Source organism: Eumetopias jubatus, unplaced genomic scaffold (assembly GCF_037043125.1).
Source record: "Eumetopias jubatus isolate StellerSeaLion01/CBP00866 unplaced genomic scaffold, mEumJub1_p1.0 scaffold_1, whole genome shotgun sequence".
In the NCBI taxonomy this organism is placed as follows: domain Eukaryota; kingdom Metazoa; phylum Chordata; class Mammalia; order Carnivora; family Otariidae; genus Eumetopias; species Eumetopias jubatus.
In genome coordinates, this window is record NW_028274807.1 from 69,711,821 (window position 1) to 69,729,758 (window position 17,938).

Here is a 17,938-nt window from a genome sequence, read left to right on the forward strand (position 1 = left end):
CCAGGAAGAAATAGAAAACCTGAACAGACCTATAACCACTAAGGAAATTGAAACAGTCATCAAAAATCTCCCAAGAAACAAAAGCCCAGGGCCAGATGGCTTCCCAGGGGAATTCTATCAGACATTTCAAGAAGAATTAATACCTATTCTCCTGAAACTGTTCCAAAAAATAGAAATGGAAGGGAAACTTCCAAACTCATTTTATGAGGCCAGCATTACCTTGATCCCAAAACCAGACAAAGACCCCATCAAAAAAGAGAATTACAGACCAATATCCTTGATGAACATGGATGCAAAAATTCTCACCAAAATACTAGCCAATAGGATCCAACAGTACATTAAAAGGATTATTCACCACGACCAAGTGGGATTTATCCCTGGGCTGCAAGGCTGGTTCAACATCCGCAAATCAATCAACGTGATACAATACATTAACAAAAGAAAGAACAAGAATCATAGGATCCTCTCAATAGATGCAGAAAAAGCATTTGACAAAGTACAGCATCCTTTCTTGATCAAAACTCTTCAGAGTATAGGGATAGAGGGTACATACCTCAATATCATAAAAGCCATCTATGAAAAACCTACAGCGAATATCATCCTCAATGGGGAAAGGCTGAGAGCTTTTCCCCTAAGGTCAGGAACGCGGCAGGGATGTCCACTCTCACCACTGCTATTCAACATAGTATTAGAAGTCCTAGCCACAGCAATTAGACAACAAAAAGAAATCAAAGGCATCCAAATTGGCAAAGAGGAAGTCAAACTCTCACTCTTTGCAGATGATATGATACTGTATGTGGAAAACCCAAAAGACTCCACCCCAAAACTGCTAGAACTCATACAGGAATTCAGTAAAGTAGCAGGATATAAAATCAATGCACAGAAATCAGTGGCATTCCTATACACCAACAACAAGACAGAAGAGAGACAAATCAAGGAGTCGATCCCATTTACAGTTGCACCCAAAACCATTAGATACCTAGGAATAAATCTAACCAAAGAGGCAAAGGATCTGTACTCAGAAAACTATAAAATACTCATGAAAGAAATTGAAGAAGACACAAAGAAATGGAAAAACGTTCCATGCTCATGGATTGGGAGAATCAACATTGTGAAGATGTCAATGCTACCTAGAGCAATCTACACATTCAATGCAATCCCCATCAAAATACCATCCACTTTTTTCAAAGAAATGGAACAAATAATCCTAAAATTTGTATGGAACCAGAAGAGACCCAGAATAGCCAGAGGAATACTGAAAAAGAAAAGCAAAGCTGGCGGCATCACAATTCCAGACTTCCAGCTCTATTACAAAGCTGTCATCATCAAGACAGTATGGTACTGGCACAAAAACAGACACATCGATCAATGGAACAGAATCGAGAGCCCAGAAATGGACCCTCAACTCTATGGTCAACTTATCTTTGACAAAGCAGGAAAGAATGTCCAATGGAAAAGAGACAGTCTCTTCAACAAATGGTGTTGGGAAAATTGGACAGCCACATGCAGAAGAATGAAACTGGACCATTTCCTTACACCACACACAAAAATAGACTCCAAATGGTTGAAAGACCTAAACGTGAGACAGGAGTCCATCAAAATCCTAAAGGAGAACACAGGTAGCAACCTTTTCGACCTTAGCCGCAGCAACTTCTTCCTAGAAACATCGCCAAAGGCACGGGAAGCCAGGGCAAAAATGAACTATTGGGATTTCATCAAGATAAAAAGCTTTTGCACAGCAAAAGAAACAGTCCACAAAACCAAAAGACAACCGACAGAATGGGAGAAAATATTTGCAAATGACATATCAGATAAAGGGCTAGTATCCAAAATCTATAAAGAACTTATCAAACTCAACACCCAAAGAACAAATGATCCAATCAAGAAATGGGCAGAAGACATGAACAGACATTTCTCCAAAGAAGACATTCAAATGGCCAACAGGCACATGAAAAAGTGCTCAACATCGCTCGGCATCAGGGAAATCCAAATCAAAACCTCAATGAGATACCACCTCACACCCGTCAGAATGGCTAAAATTAACAAGTCAGGGAACGACAGATGTTGGCGGGGATGTGGAGAAAGGGGAACCCTCCTACACTGTTGGTGGGAATGCAAGCTGGTGCAACCCCTCTGGAAAACAGTATGGAGGTTCCTCAAACAGTTGAAATTAGAGCTACCGTTCGATCCAGCAATTGCACTACTGGGTATTTACCCCAAAGATACAAATGTAGGGACCCGAAGGGGTACGTGTACCCCAATGTTTATAGCAGCAATGTCCACCATAGCCAAACTGTGGAAAGAGCCAAGATGTCCATCGACAGATGAATGGATAAAGAAGAAGTGGTATATATACACAATGGAATATTATGCAGCCATCAAAAGGAATGAGATCTTGCCATTTGCAGCGACGTCGATGGAACTGGAGGGTGTTATGCTGAGTGAAATAAGTCAATCAGAGAAAGACATGTATCACATGACCTCACTGATATGAGGAATTCTTAATCTCAGGAAAGAAACTGAGTGTTACTGGAGTGGTTGGGGGTGGGAGGGATGGGGTGGCTGGGTGATAGACATTGGGGAGGGTATGTGCTACGGTGAGCGCTGTGAATTGTGCAAGACTGTTGAATCACAGTTCTGTACTTCTGAAACAAATAACGCAACATATTTTAAGAAAAAAGAAAAAGAAGAAGATAACAGGAGAGGAAGAAAAGGGGAGTATGTCAGAGGGGGAGACGAACCATGAGAGATGATGGACTCTGAAAAACAAACTGAGGGTTCTAGAGGGGAGGGGGGTAGGGGGATGGGTTAGCCTGGTGATGGGTATTGAGGAGGGCACGTTCTGCATGGAGCACTGGGTGTTATGAACAAACAATGAATCATGGAACACTGCACCAAAAACTAATGATGTAATATATGGTGATTAACATAACAATAAAAAAATTAAAAAAAAATGCAAACATGATCGTGGCACATTGGGAATTAAAGCTTTCTTGTGGTTTGTTCCACATTATTTATTCATTAAGTGCCAAGCTCCTTGGCATGTGCAGTGGCCCTCATGATCTGTCCCTGTTCTCCTTGGCAGCCCTGGCTCCAGGGCCTGAATGCTGCCTGCCAGCCACACGTGACTTCTATCAATCCCCTGAACCTGGCGCGTTCCCCCACAGCTATGGGGCTTTGCACTTACTCTGCTCTCTGCTTTCAGTACCTCTGCCCTTTTCTCAAAATCAAATTTGAGCATCGCCATCCCTCTTTACCCTCAGAAAAGTTAAGCCGGCTTGTTCCAACAGCCTCTCTGGGCTCTTAGGATGCTCTGCCCAAAGCTGTGTTCACACGTGTCTGCCCAAATAGAATGCATGCTCTTGAGAGCGGAGAGGTGTATTCATCTCATATTCCCCACTGACAGACCCTATCAGATGCTAAATATTGAACGGATGAATGAATAAAGTCCTGTATGAACAAGTGTACAATTCTTCTAATGCTTACATCTTTTAGTTCCTGAAGTTTATTTTAGGCTGTACTTGATCTTTTAAACCATATTCACATATATGAAAATATTGGGCTAGGGGAAGAGGGGTCCCATACCCAGTCTCAGGCTCAGACCCTCCTAAGGATGGCCCTGCTCACAATGATAAAGCCCACCTGTAGTCCTCAGTTCCACGAGATCTTCTGTGACATTTGGAACACATCTGGGTAATTCAGCTGGGATATCCTATGTCTCTGGGAGATCAGAATCATCTCAGATTTGAGCCCAATCTCAGTCACTCCATTCTGATTTAGTTTTCACCCCAGGCTGGCACAGGTATGGGGGTCTCTATTGTATAAACCTGTTGCCAACATAATTTTGAAATATGAAAGTGTTCCAAGCATGATGAAAATTAGTTCCCCTAGAATGCCTTATCTGCATATGTGTGTAAATTTGCCTTAGGAATAATAGCTGATCGGGACGCCAAGGTGGCTCAGTAGGCTAAGCGTCTGCCTTTAGCTCAGGTCATGATCTCAGGGTCCTGGGATCGAGCCCCATATTGGGTTCCTTGCTCAGCAGGGAGCTTCTCCCTTCCCCTGCTTGTGCTCTCTCTCTCAGACAAATAAATAAATAAAATCTTTAAAAAAAAAAGAAAAAAGAAATGGTATTCTACTATCTTAAAAAAAAAAAAAAAGGAATAATAGCTGATGCTGACCAAAGCGCTGATCTCTTGATGTCCTCCATGCTTCTAGTAGAGTACCTAAAGTGCACTTATAATTGGTCCCCTACAGCCCCACTGGAAAGTAAGCCCCACAGGGCAGCTAGGTATCTTTGATATATAGAAAATATAAATCTCATACATGTAAGTTATGAAGCGTAGCGCTATTTCTTGTCTTTCTATCCCTACTGCCCGAGAAATGTGTGACACAATAAATATATGTTGAATATATGAGTGATTCTTCTATGAATATATGGTGACTCTTCTATGAATAAGAGAACCAGAAAGACCGCATCTCCCAGATAAAATGTCCATCAGTTGTCAGACAGGTGAAGGTATCATTCTCAGTTCTCCCCTATTAAATCTATGAGAACCAAATTCTATTCTGCTTTCTAGACTGATTCTCTTCTGTTCTACCTTTTGCAAATTCAATAGCATGGCTCTTTCATAGAGCTGTGTGGTGGAGATGACATGGTGCTGTTGAAAGACCACGGACTAAAGTCAGACAATTCTGAGTCTGAATCCTTGCTCCACCATGCTGTAGTTGCTCCACCATGAACAAACTACATACCATCTCTACAGATCAGTTCTCTAATCTGTTACGAGTTATGAATACTTACCTGCTAGAGTGATGAGGAATGAAAAGAAAATAACATCTGATGTCAATTAATTTCTCACATTAGGGGCACCTGGGGGGCTCAGTCGGTTAAGCATGTGACTCCATCTCAGCTCAGGTCTTGATTTCAGGGTCGTGGGTTTGAGCCCCATGTTGGGCTCCATGCTGGTGTGGAGCCTGCTTACAAAAAAAAAAAAACAAAAAAAAACCCAAAACTCACATTATTTCTGGTAAAAAAAATTTTGGTCTAAATATTTCTAGACAGAAATCATCTGATCTCTTCTATTGATGGCATACTGGGAAGTTGATTAAAAGCTATATTTGTAAAGGGTCCCCATGAGCTGTAGGTTTCTGCTCCCCTCTTGAATTCATTTGCCTTATGAAACCTTTTTCCTTACTACCTTTTATTTTTTATTTTTGTAAAGATTTTATTTATTTGAGAGAGAGAATGAGAGAGAGAGAGAGCACATGAAAGGGGGGAGGGTCAGAGGGAGAAGCAGACTCCTTGCCGAGCAGGGAGCCCCATGTGGGACTCGATTCCGGGACTCCAGGATCCTGACCTGAGCCGAAGGCAGTGGCTCAACCAACTGAGCCACCCAGGCGCCCCACTACCTTTTATTTTTTATTTTATTTTTTTAGGATTTTATTTATTTATTTATTTATTTGACAGAGAGAGACACAGTGAGAGAGGGAACACAAGCAGGGGGAGTGGGAGAGGGAGAAGCAGGCTCCCCCGCTGAGCAGGGAGCCCGATGTGGGGCTCGATCCCAGGACCGTGGGATCATGACCTGAGCCGAAGGCAGACGCTTAACGACTGAGCCACCCAGGCGCCCCCTTTTATTTTTTAAAAACATTTTTATCTTTAAGTATTCTCTACACCCAACGTGAGACTCAAACTCGCAAGCTGAGATGAAGTTGCATTCTCTACTGACTGAGCCAGCCAGCCAGCCACTCCTCATCACCTTTTGGTTGTACCTTTCCTTGGTGGTTTTATATTGCTTTTTACTCCTCGTGGCAGCTGATTCCTACACACGGCATCCCTGGAATTGTTGAGTCACTTTGGTTTTCCCCCTGAATTGAATCCTAGAGACAAATCAATAGGAAACTATGGCTCTCTCCCAAACAGTAAAAGAAAATGAAAACAAAAACAAACCAAAAAACAAAGAAAGGCAAAAAGAAAAAGAAAAGGGAATCCTCTTTGGGGTAATATCTCACAGTTTATAGTAATGCCATGTTTTTATATTCTTTTCAGAAGTTTGCACCATAGTTCAAGCAGTTCCATTTGGTTCTATACAAGCAGTCCCCACTGTTAGAGCAGGCTCTGTATTCCAAAGTATATTTATAAAGCCAATTGTGTAAAACTCACAATGCCAGTGCCCAGAAAAATGAGGTTACATTGGGTCATCAGGTTCTCAGGGCAGTCCCCAAAAGTCTATCTAATCCCGAATGCAGACAACCTGGCACACTAGATGTGCTGTTCACTTAACTCAAGAACTCTGTACAGCCTTGATTCTGTGAGCAAGGGAGAGAGAGCACTCTGTGTTCCAACTCTGGGTGCTGGGGACCCTCCTCTACTCCCTACTTGGCTGGGCCTGCGGATAGGGGTGGGTCTGTGCCAGGGAGGGGGCTGGGAGAAGGGCAGACAATCCTGGGCACTGGCACCAGAAATCTGATTCTCTGCCTCAGGACATCTCTCCAGTCCTTTTGCTTGTAATTCTGAACTGGGATATTAGAAATAGTAATGGTGTTTTTATAGTGCTTTATAGCTTATAAATGACATATTTTCATCCCTAATATCCCACTGTCTCTTTGGTTCTTAAAACAATCCTCTTGAGTTAGTTATTGTTATAATTTTTACTTAACAGACAGGAAAACGGAGGTTCAGAAATGAAATGGTTTTTCTAAGGCCAGTGGGGGGGGGGATGTGAAAAGAAGTTCAACCGGCACCCAGCATGGTTGCTTCTAACTAGGTCTCCTCCCACACCCACCTGGCTATATTTTCTTTATTTACGAAACATTAAATTGTGTTTACTAGGTGCCAGGCACTGTGCTAAGGGTTCTACAAATATTAGCCCACTTACAATGGCTCAGTCTTAAGTTACAATTTACTTTCTTTTAACCTGTGTCTCAATCACTATGCAATCATCTTGGCAATGGATGGTGACTTTAGCAACATTCGCTCATGGTACATTTTTTATTCAGAGGAGTTTGGGCTACTTAGTCAAGTGATCTCTGACTCTTATATTTCCATTATCAGATGAGTCGCTTTTCAAGAGCCAGATTCTTGGCCAAATAGTTTGAATATGACGTGAGATTTTATACGCTCAAATCCAGCAGGTCTTTCCACTACAGCTTTTCTTATTTTAAGACAAACTGTCTCTAGCCAGAGCTAAAGTGTCAGCCAATGGAATATGTCTCTTAATCAACTCTCTATTAAATACGTCACCTAAGTCTGGCAGTTTTGTGCTTGTTAGCTCCTAGGCAGCATTTGATCAGCCTAAGAGGAGAGTAGCTTGACAGTTACTAGAATGGGCTCTGAAAAATAGACCTCTGGCTTTGAATTCTGGCTCTCCCTCTTTCTATTTCATGATCTTGGGCAAGTTGCTTGCCCTGTCTGTGCCTCAGTTTTTCTCATTTTTAAAATGGGGAAAATGGGGCACCTGGCTGGCTCATTCGGAAGAGTGTGCAACTCCTGACCTCAGGGTCATGAGTTCAAGCCCCATGTGGGGTGTAGAGATTACTTCAATATAAACAAACATGGGGCGCCTGGGTGGCTCAGTCATCAAGCGTCTACCTTTTGCTCAGGTCATGATCTCGGGGTCCTGGGATTGAGCCCTTCGTTGGGCCCCTGCTCAGCGGGAAGCCTGCTTCTCCCTCTGCCTGCCACTCCCCGGCTTGTGCTCGCTCGCTCTCTCTCTCTCTCTCTCTCTCTCTCTGACAAATAAATAAATAAATAAAATCTTTTAAAAAAGCACACAAAAAAACACTTCATACTATAAAATGGGAATAGTAATAGTACCACCCTGGCAGTGTCATTGTGAAGATTGTCCCATTCTACAGATGAGGAAATGGAAGCTCAAGAGTACAAGCAGTACAAGGGATCTTCCCAAGACAACACAATTAGTACGCGCTGACGCTGAAGTTTGAATACAGAGCTGCCTGTTTCCAAAGCCCCCACACTACCAACTGCAGGGATAGGTTCCGCTCTTGGTCAGCTAATCCATCAGATGTGTTGTGTTGAGAACAATTTGTGACTGCATTGGTGCTGAGTGGGAAAGAGTATGGGCACGTAGGCAGGGGCTCCTGTGGGCACAGAAGGGGGTATGTCATCTGCACTCGGCACATCCACTGATACACCTGGACATCATTTAAGAAGAGGACTACAGGTGTGCCTGGGTGGCTCAGTCAGTTAAGCGTCTGCCTTCGGCTCAGGTCATGATCCCAGGGTCCTGGGATTGGCCCTGCGTCGGGCTCCCTGCTCTACTGGAAGCCTGCTTCTCCCTCTCCTGCTTCCCCTGTGTTCCCTCTCTCGCTGTGTCTCTCTCTGTCAAATAAATAAATAAAATCTTAAAAAAAAAAAAGAAAGAAATAACATCCTCTCCTTGAAACACAACCAGTCTGGGACCATTGATTCTGTTTCATTTTTCCTTCCTGATTTATTTATTTAATAAATTCTTTTTTCTTTTATTTTTTCAGTAGGCTCCACACCCAACATGGGGCTCAAACTCACAACCCTGAGATCAAGAGTCACCTGCTCTACTGACTGAGCCAGCCAGGTGCCCCCTCTTTCCTGATTTAGAGAGTGGTGCAAGTCTGGAGTGTTTATTATTTCATGAGAGTCTAAGTAAAAAAAGCATGTGACTTTCATATGCAAATTCTTCTCACCTACTAGGTGCAGCCCAGGAAGAGTGCACTCTGGGAGACCTTGCCCTTCAGAGGGTTGCTTCTTTGGACTGAAATCCCATCTAGTGTGCATCCCCAGAAAGAGGCGTGTCGCTATCATCTTCCTTAAATCTAAAATGGTATTCAGATCCTGTAGCATGAGGAGACTGGCTTAATTGTTTTTGATGGTGAAAGCAGGGGTCTGGGACAGATAACTTCTTAAACCCTTTTTTAGCTCTGAAAAAAATTACTGATCATGTCCTATCAGCCAGGTGCTATGCTAAATGCTTTTACATACATTATCTCATTTAGCTCTCTTAACAGCCTTATGGAGGAGGTATCATTACCTTCTTGAGCAGATAAAAAAATCGTTTTTTTTGAAGATTTTATTTATTTATTTGACAGAGAGAGACAGCAAGAGAGGGGAATACAAGCAGGGGGAGTGGGAGAGGGAGAAGCAGGCTTCCCGCGGAGCAGGGAGCCCGATGCGGGGCTCGATCCCAGGACCGTGGGATCATGACCTGAGCTGAAGGCAGACGCTTAATGACTGAGCCACCCAGGCGCCCCCAGATAAAGAAATCTTAAGACTCTAGAAGATTAAGTGATTTGCCAAGGCTGCATAGCTCCCAAGTGGTTAAACCGCATCTATTCAATAAATGGTTCAGTTGTTAAGCGTCTGCCTTCAGCTCAGGTCATGATACCAGGGTCCTGGAATCGAGCCACATGTTGGGCTCCCTGCTCAGCAGCGAGTCTGCTTCTCCCTCTTCCTCTGCCCCTGTGTGTGCGCGCACTCTCTCTCTCTCTCTCTCTCATGCGTGCTCTCTCTCTCACATAAATAAAATCTTTAACAAAAGATAAATCAAGTGGTCTACTCAGAGGGAGGAAGGCCTGTTGCTGCAACTGGAAAATCATTTCACCTCTAATAGGCTCCTGGGCCATCTCCTGATGGATGAAGTATCTGACTAGATAAGCAGCTGAGAGCTAGGAACAGGGATTACAGTCAGTGTGTAAGAGTGGGTGATCCTTCTGAAGCCCACACCCCCACTGAATGCAGCAGTTAACTTCAACTTCCTGAGTCCCCCTCCCCCCCTTCTTCCTTTCTGGCTTTCTCCCTGTCTCCAGCCTCCTACAAGCTATCTATGCATTTCTGCCCTTTACCTCTGTTTGTCATTGCTGTTCCCTCTTTGAGTTTGCATGAGAGACTTGTCAACACTGAAATGAACGGAATGTATGAGTCCTGACCTCCAGAACAGTGTTTCCTAACTGAACTATAAATCGAATCAACGATTTAAATCCACCGCTGGGGACCCTGGGTTAAGAGGGGATGAAATGAAAGCTCCTAAGTGGGAAACAGGCAGCTAGATCAGGGTTTCTTAAAATGTGGTCTGTGGACCCCTACATTGGAAGTGTTTATGATAAGCAGAGATTCAAGGATCCCAACCCAGCCCTATTGATTCCAAATGTATTGGGATGTAGTCAAGAGTTTTGTTTTTTTTTTAAACATTTTATTTATTTATTTTGATGGAGAGAGAGACAGCAAGAAAGCAAACACAAGCAGGAGGAGTGGGAGAGGGAGAAGCAGGCCTCCCGCTGAGCAGGGAGCTTGAGGCGGGGCTTGATCCCAGGACCCTGGGATCATGACCTGAGCCGAAGGCAGCTGCCTAATGACTGAGCCACCCAGGTGCCCCAAGAGTTTTGTATTTTTAACAAGCCCCCTGGGAGATCTTTCAGCAATACAGTAAGAATAATTGCCTAGAATAGGAATCACAAAATAGAGGCAGTAAGTCAAATTCACTTGCAGATATATTTCATTTGGGCCTTAGAGTATTTGATTTATTTATTTATTAAGGTTTTATTTATTTATTTGAGATAGAGAGAGCGAGAGACCACAAGCAGGGGGAGTGGCAGAGGGATAGGGAGAATCAGACTCCCTGCTGAGCGGAGAGACCAATGTAGGGCTCAATTCCAGGCCTCCAAGATCGTGACCTGAGTACCCAGGCACCCTGGCCTTCCAGTGTTTTAAAAATCAGAATGTTTTCCTCAAAAATCTAGTTTTCTGGCCTCTCGAAAAAATTCTTAAGGAAGAAACCTTGAGCCAATATTCAGACAACAATCAGCTAAAGTCATGGTCGGGACCATCCCATTTCACCCAGCATACTCTCAGTCACCAGAGCCACCAGAGTCTTCCATGGTGTCATGTCCTTATCTTTTGCCTTGGGCTCCTCTAGGACAGATACCAGGTTTTGTCATCCACGAATCTTCAGTTCCTAAAGCCAAATTTATAGAAGAGAATGAACAAATGCATGCTGAATGAATAAATGGGCACAAACTTGATGATGTTTCTCATGGCTTGGGTAACTTAACTGCAAATTTTTAAAAAGTCTGTTCCTGGGCATATGAGAAATGGTGTTTCATCCTGGTTCTGCTGCTGATATGTTTTGCTATACCACCTCACTATTCAGAGTCTAAGTTACCTTAACTACAAAAAAAAAAAAAATTATGAGGATGGATTGTCTCTAAATTCTTGCATCTCGAACAGTGTGGCTTTTTTGGCTGCATGTGGGCATTATGGTTCCATTCTTAAATTGTATGTGGAGAAGAGGCTATTGTGAAATTCAGTCCCAGCCAGTCTCTCTCTCTGAAGCCCCATACCTCAAAATGCCATCTGTTGACATGGCGGTTTGGAATCTTAGTTGACCTGAGGAGGTGGCTGACCCTCACATGCTCGCAGAAAGGCAGGTATTTATGGAGGCAGACTGGGCCAACTCACAGATGAAGTTCAAACACCTCAGCCTAGTGCAGAAGGCTCATCAGCCTCAGATCCCTGCTGATTAACCCTATGACTCTCCCCTTCCCACCAATAATAATCTCAAAAACAAAACCAAAAAATCCCCAAAACAACCCAATTTCCTATGCCAACCCCAAGAACCATGTTGTTTTCCCCTTCTCTGCCCTTGCACATGCTGTTCTCTCTTCCTCAGCCCATTCTGCCATCTAGTAAATCCCTACTGAGCCTTAACACCCAATGAAAGGGATTCCTCTGGCAAGTGGTCCTAGCCACTGGCCCCGTCCCCTTCTGCAAGATCTAAGGTTTCACTCTGTCCCTCCTCTTCGCTTTACCTTTGCCTTGTACATGTTCCTGCCACTGCATCTACCGCAGCGCTCATTCCTTTATGTGCTTGTTCCCCTACCAAACTGTGATGTCCTTGAAGCCAAGAATCTAGGACACCTCACAGAAACACAATCATTGCATGTTGAATGAAGGCTGACCAGCCCTAAACCCCAGATATGCTGAGGGGAGTCAGAGAAGAGCTGACCATTAACCCTTGCACTGCCTATGTTCCTCCTTTCCCACCACATACACTTCTGTATTTTTTTAAGATTTTATTTATTTATTCATGAGAGACAGAGAGAGAGAGCGAGAGAGAGAGGCAGAGGGAGAAGGAGGCTCCCAAAGAGCAGGGACCCCAATGCAGGACTCGATCCCAGGACCCTGGGATCATGACCCGAGCCGAAGGCAGACGCTTAACCATCTGAGCCACCCAGGTGCCCTACACTTCTGTATTTTGAGATGCAGAGCTCATTGCTGATATTTAGAACAACAGATGATGTTTGCCAGCAGCTGAGTATCCTGGGTCTCAACATCAGTGCTGCATTCCATGGGTTGTAGGGATTATGTGTAGGTGATTTTTTGTGCGTAGCACTTAACAATAATAGCATGGTGTAGGGCAGTATTTCCTAAGCTGTTATGAAGAATCCTTTAATCTTCTTTTGGAGAATGTAAACAGACATCGTATTAAAAAAGTAATCTGGTCAAAAACGTCTGGGAATGTGTGAAAAATATATTCCCCTCTAAGAAAGAAATGTTACATATGAGCATATTAAAGACTCAAAAGTCTGGTGATATGACCATATTGAAGACTAGAAGTCTGGTGATAAAGAACATGGTTTAATTTTGTTTCACCCAGCACTTCCAAAGCATGGTGTTGAGGAAGGAACACTGAATTAGAAGTGAGAAGGCCTGAGTTCTCATTTCCCCTCTTTCACTAAAGCAAATGTGTGTTCTCAAACCAGAAACTTCCCCTTTTGCAGCCTCAAATTCTTCATTTGTAAATTGAAAGAATTAAAAATGAAAATCTAAATGACATGGCTGGATTAGATTATTTCTAACAGCCTTTCTAATCCCCACTTTCTATCCTGCTCCAAGGGATGAACAACTCTGGCTCTGAAGCCTTCACTGGGGCTAAAAACCTCACAAAATGGGTATTTAGCAACCCACCCCAGGAACAGCTGGGCAAGAGCTTGGCCGTTCTCTCGGCGTGGCTGTTTCTGTCAGATGGCTAGATCTGAAGGGGAATTATCTGGCAATTCTGAGCTGATGTGCCAACTCCAGGATGACTTTTTTTTTTTTTTAAGATTTTATTTATTTGACAGAGAGAGACACAGCAAGAGAGGGAACACAAGTAGGGGGAGTGGGAGAGGGAGAGGCAGGCTCTCCGCCGAGCAGGGAGCCCGATGCAGGGCTCGATCCCAGGACCCTGGGACCATGACCTGAGCCGAAGGCAGACACTTAATGACTGAGCCACCCAGGCGCCCCTCCAGGATGACTTTTAACATTGTAAGAATCAGTCACCCACTTCTCCTCTCCTCCTTTGCAAGGCATTCACCATTGCAAAATCATTGCTCAGAATGTCCAAAAAACAATATTTGACATAAAGTGAAACTCTGAATTAAGGAAGAGCTTTGAGGGAGGAGAGATTTGATAGCAATCATCAGTCAGGACTATGAAAATGCCTAGTACCTGCAGGGAGACCAGATACCCAAGAACGTAAGGGGAGTAAGGCCCCAAGTTCTCCTGGTTTTGAGAGAAAATACAGCCAGGCCCATTCCCTTTAAAGTGCATCTGTGGAAAAGAAAGTACATCTGGCTCAAGTCGGAATTTGGTATCACGGAGTTCATGTGGACAGGGGTCAGCCCATTTCCGCTGATGGAGGCCCGATGAGCATGATGCCACATTCAGAGCAGACTTTCTGGGCCCACACTTTCTGGGCCAAAGGACAGCCTCCAGATGGCCACTGTTGAAGGCCCATATTACACATTTGCAGAGTGGTGTTTCCCTCTGAATAGCATCTCAGCCAAGTCAGAAATACCATTACTCAGCATAATCTGTAGCCAAGATTTGCTTCGCCTGTAAGGTCCACCCAGTCCAGGATCCTTCCTTCTTTCTTTTCCTCTGTCCTGAAACATTTCAGAAAGTTCCTACTGTTTGGTTTGGTTTTTTTTTTTTTTTAGGATTTTATTTATTTATTTGAGTGAGAGAGAGAGAGCACAAGCAGGGTGAGTGGGAGAGGGAGAAGCAGGCTCCCCGCTGGATAGGGAGCCCGATGGGGAGGAATCAATCTCAGTTTTTTTTAAGTGGGCTCCATGCCCAGTGTGGAACTCAAAAGTGGGGCTTAAACTAACAACCCTGAGATCAAGACCAGAGCTGAGATGTAGAGTCAGACGCTTAACCTGATACTAGCTGAGGACAAAGCACAAGCTGACACCCTGACACCCTCCCCCACACTCCTGGGTGAGACATCTGTAACATTCTTCCAGGAAACTTCCAACTATCTTAATGTTAATGCTTTTGCTAGAGCAAAAAAACAACCTTGGTTTGATAATAGCAAGGCCTCCAGTATCCTGAGGGTCTCCTTTAGCGTGTGAAAGTCTTTTTGACACCTCCCTTTTTCTTTACCTGCCCCAACCCCATAATATATAATCAATTGCTCCTCACAACCCCGGTGCAGCTCTTTCTGCCCATGCGTCCTGTCCCTGTGAGGAAGGATAGTTGGAAGGCAGGCCAGCAGGGACAAGCTATCCCCCACCCTAAGAGGAAACCACCCTTAAAAGGATTTTACACCACCCTGGAAGGATCCCGCCACCCTCTCCCACGGGATAGATAGATGGCAAAAACCTGATCGGATGACGAGCTCATGAAGGGTTAATCAGAATGAAACAGCCCACCAACAAGCCCATAAAAACCCTTAAGACTTAGAAGTCTTAGAAACTCCAGTGGCAACCCTCTTGGGTCCTCTTCCTCCTCGGGAGCTTTGTACTATCACTTTGCTATTCCTCAATGAACCTCGTGAACCTTGTGAGAACCTTGCTTTGCTGCCCACCACCGTCTGGTGGATCTCTTCATTCTTCAAAGCAGCATGACCAAGAACTGCAGGGACCGATGGAGAAAAAATCCTGTAGCACCATGCTTTAATAAAACCACCATTTTGGGATGCCTGGGTGGCTCAGTCAGTTAGGCGGCTGCCTTCTGCTCGGGTCGTGATTCCAGGGTACTGGGATTGAGTATCACATCGGGCTCCTTGCTCAGCGGGGAGCCTGCTTCTCCCTCTGCCTGCCACTCCCCCAGCTTGTGCTCTCTCTCTCAAATAAATACATAAAATCTTTAAATAGGGAAAAAAACCCCACCGCCCACCATTTTGCACCAAAGGAGTCTCAAGAATTCTTTCTTGGCCGTGGGCTCTGGACCTCACTGTACCATACCTCACCTATATTTTACCTACATCAAACTGACTTGAGCACCCCCAGGCGCCCCTCAGAGCATTCCTATTGTTAAAATGACAGAACTAAATATAGTAATGAGTTTGTCCTTTCTTCAAGGGAAGGCAATCTGTGGATTGGGGGGGTACAGGGCCTCACAAGCAGGGAAGCACTCTTGCCAAGGGATTTCGGGCAAGAGCAAATTGTACAGGGTGTTAAAAGAGGCACCGAGAAAACAGGCTAGGAGGAGTTTGGGAATTTCTTTATAAGGCCAGCAGGTCCTATTTTCTAGTGTAAGATAAACTAGCTAAAGCTGAATTGGAAGATTGTGATTGGTATTAGGTTTTTTAAGCAGTGAAGTGTTTCCCTAATTGAAGGTTGACTCAGGTGTGCTGGGCCACGGGGCCAGCCTCCATTTTGTGGATCCCAATAGGTGAATTGACTTTGTCACTATATTTCAGGACTTGCTCTGGGCATCACGGTAATGTCATGGAGCCGGAGTGGGTATCTGCGGTACTTTTAATAGGAGTTGGGTTCAAAAGTTAGTGTCTATGGACTCCGAGAAACAAACTGAGGGTTTTAGAAGAGAGGGAGGTGGGGGGATGGGTTAGCCCTGTGGTGGGTATTAAGGAGGGCACGTACTGCGCGGAGCACTGGGTGTTATACGAAAACAATGAATTGTGGATCACTGCATCAAAAACTGGTGATGTGTTCTATGGTGACTAACATAACATAATAAAAAAATTTTTAAATAGGGCGCCTGGGTGGCTCAGTTGGTTAAGCGACTGCCTTCGGCTCAGGTCATGATCCTCGAGTCCTGGGATCGAGTCCCACATGGGGCTCCCTGCTCAGCAGGGAGTCTGCTTCTCCCTCTGACCCTCCTCCCTCTCATGCTCTCTCTGTCTCTCATTCTCTCTCTCAAATAAATAAATAAAATCTTTAAAAAAAATTTTTAAATAAATAAATAAAGCTTGTTAAAGAAAAAAAAAGGCTAGTGTTAAGTTAGTGTTTAGAGCAAAAATCAAATAATAGCAGAATTATCTTTGAAAATATTTTAAATCATCCCCGTGGATAGTGAAATGGTCCCATTCTCAGAAGCACAGGACAGTTGAGGGACCTGGTTTTTCACTGAGGGATTATTATGTCATTCACCCTACATTTCTCCAGGCCATTGACTGACTCAGTGTGTGGAATGGTACTATTTAAATTGCTATTTCGTGCTCAGAGTCTTGTTTTGTTCTGTTTTGGCTAAAACTGGATTTGTATGAGTTAAGTGTGTATACAACACCATTCAGTGAAATACACAGAAAAAGTATCTACGTTCATCCTACTGACAGAGGTTACCCCCCGGGTGTGGACTGGGATCGGAGGTGCTGGAACCGAAGGGGTCAGGGAGGCCTTCAGTCTCTTCTGGGATGTTTTTATTGTTATTTAACAAGAAAAAATGTGTTCGTATTTTTCTTCTGTAACAGGAGAGGATCCCTGACTACAAGTCACTCACATGCGGTCAGGGAAAGACAAGCATGAAAAGAAAAAAATGGTAAGACACTGATAGCAGTGTGCTGTGGGAGGCCGAGGGGTGGTGATGAATATTTCCCTGCTGCTTACTCTCATCCCTGTCCTTTTGTCTTGTGCTCAGGGAGCCGTGCTGGGATGAAGCTTTGCTTAGTCTGCTTCAAGGTGACCTAGATAAGACTTGGGCGGTTTGGCTTGTCTTGCCAGGTCCCTCCCCTGCCCCCAGGGAAGGGCAGTTCTTTTAGTATATAGGTAGGTGAGGAGGATTGACATCAGGAGGAGGCACCTGCCTGACTTTCCAATCTGCTATTTCTTTTTTGTCGTTGTTGTTAAGGTTTATTTACTTGAGAGAGAGAGTGTGCACGCACGAGAGGGGGAGGGTCAGAGGGAGAGGGAGAATCTCAAGCAGACTCCCGCCATAAGCACAGAGCTCCATGTGAGGCTTGATCTCATAACTCTGAGATCATGATCTGAGCCGAAATCAAGAGTCAGATGTCCAACCGAATGAGACACCCAGGTGCCCCCAAATCTGCTATTTATTTTGCCATCACAGGGTTGTTGCTAAGGGTGAGAGGGGCCTTTGGGTGGATCACTGCATGTGTTGGCTCACCTGCAGACTCACCTTTGGCAGAGAATTCACCTGCTCTTTGTCCTTTGTGAGGTGGAATGAACTGGAATTAGTATTCCCATGTTAGAGACTTGGAACAAAGGCATGAGAATCAGAAGCAGAGGTGTATACCCAACATTGGGTTGTTGGCCCCCCAGTCTAAAGCCCTGTCCATCTAACTACCTTTCATGTTCCTTTCATGTTCTTACTGAACACCTCAGAAGGTGGTTATGGATCAACTGAGAGTGGAAACCTGAATCCATAGTAACAGAACTACAGAAAGCCTACTGGGTGAATATTCAGATCATTTTCCTGACACAGGCTGTACTGTGAATTCTGTCTCAGGCCTAGTGGGAAACTCTACAACTTTTTTTTTAAGTTTTTTTTTTTTAAGATTTTATTTATTTATTTGAGAGAGAGAGAGAGAATGAGAGAGAAAGAGCATGGCAGGGGATGGTCAGAGGGAGAAGCAGACTCTCCGCTGAGCAGGGAGCCCGATGCGGGACTCAATCCCGGGACTCCAGGATCATGACCTGAGCTGAAGGCAGTTGCTTAACCTACTGAGCCACCCGGGCGCCCTCTACAACTTTTTTTCCT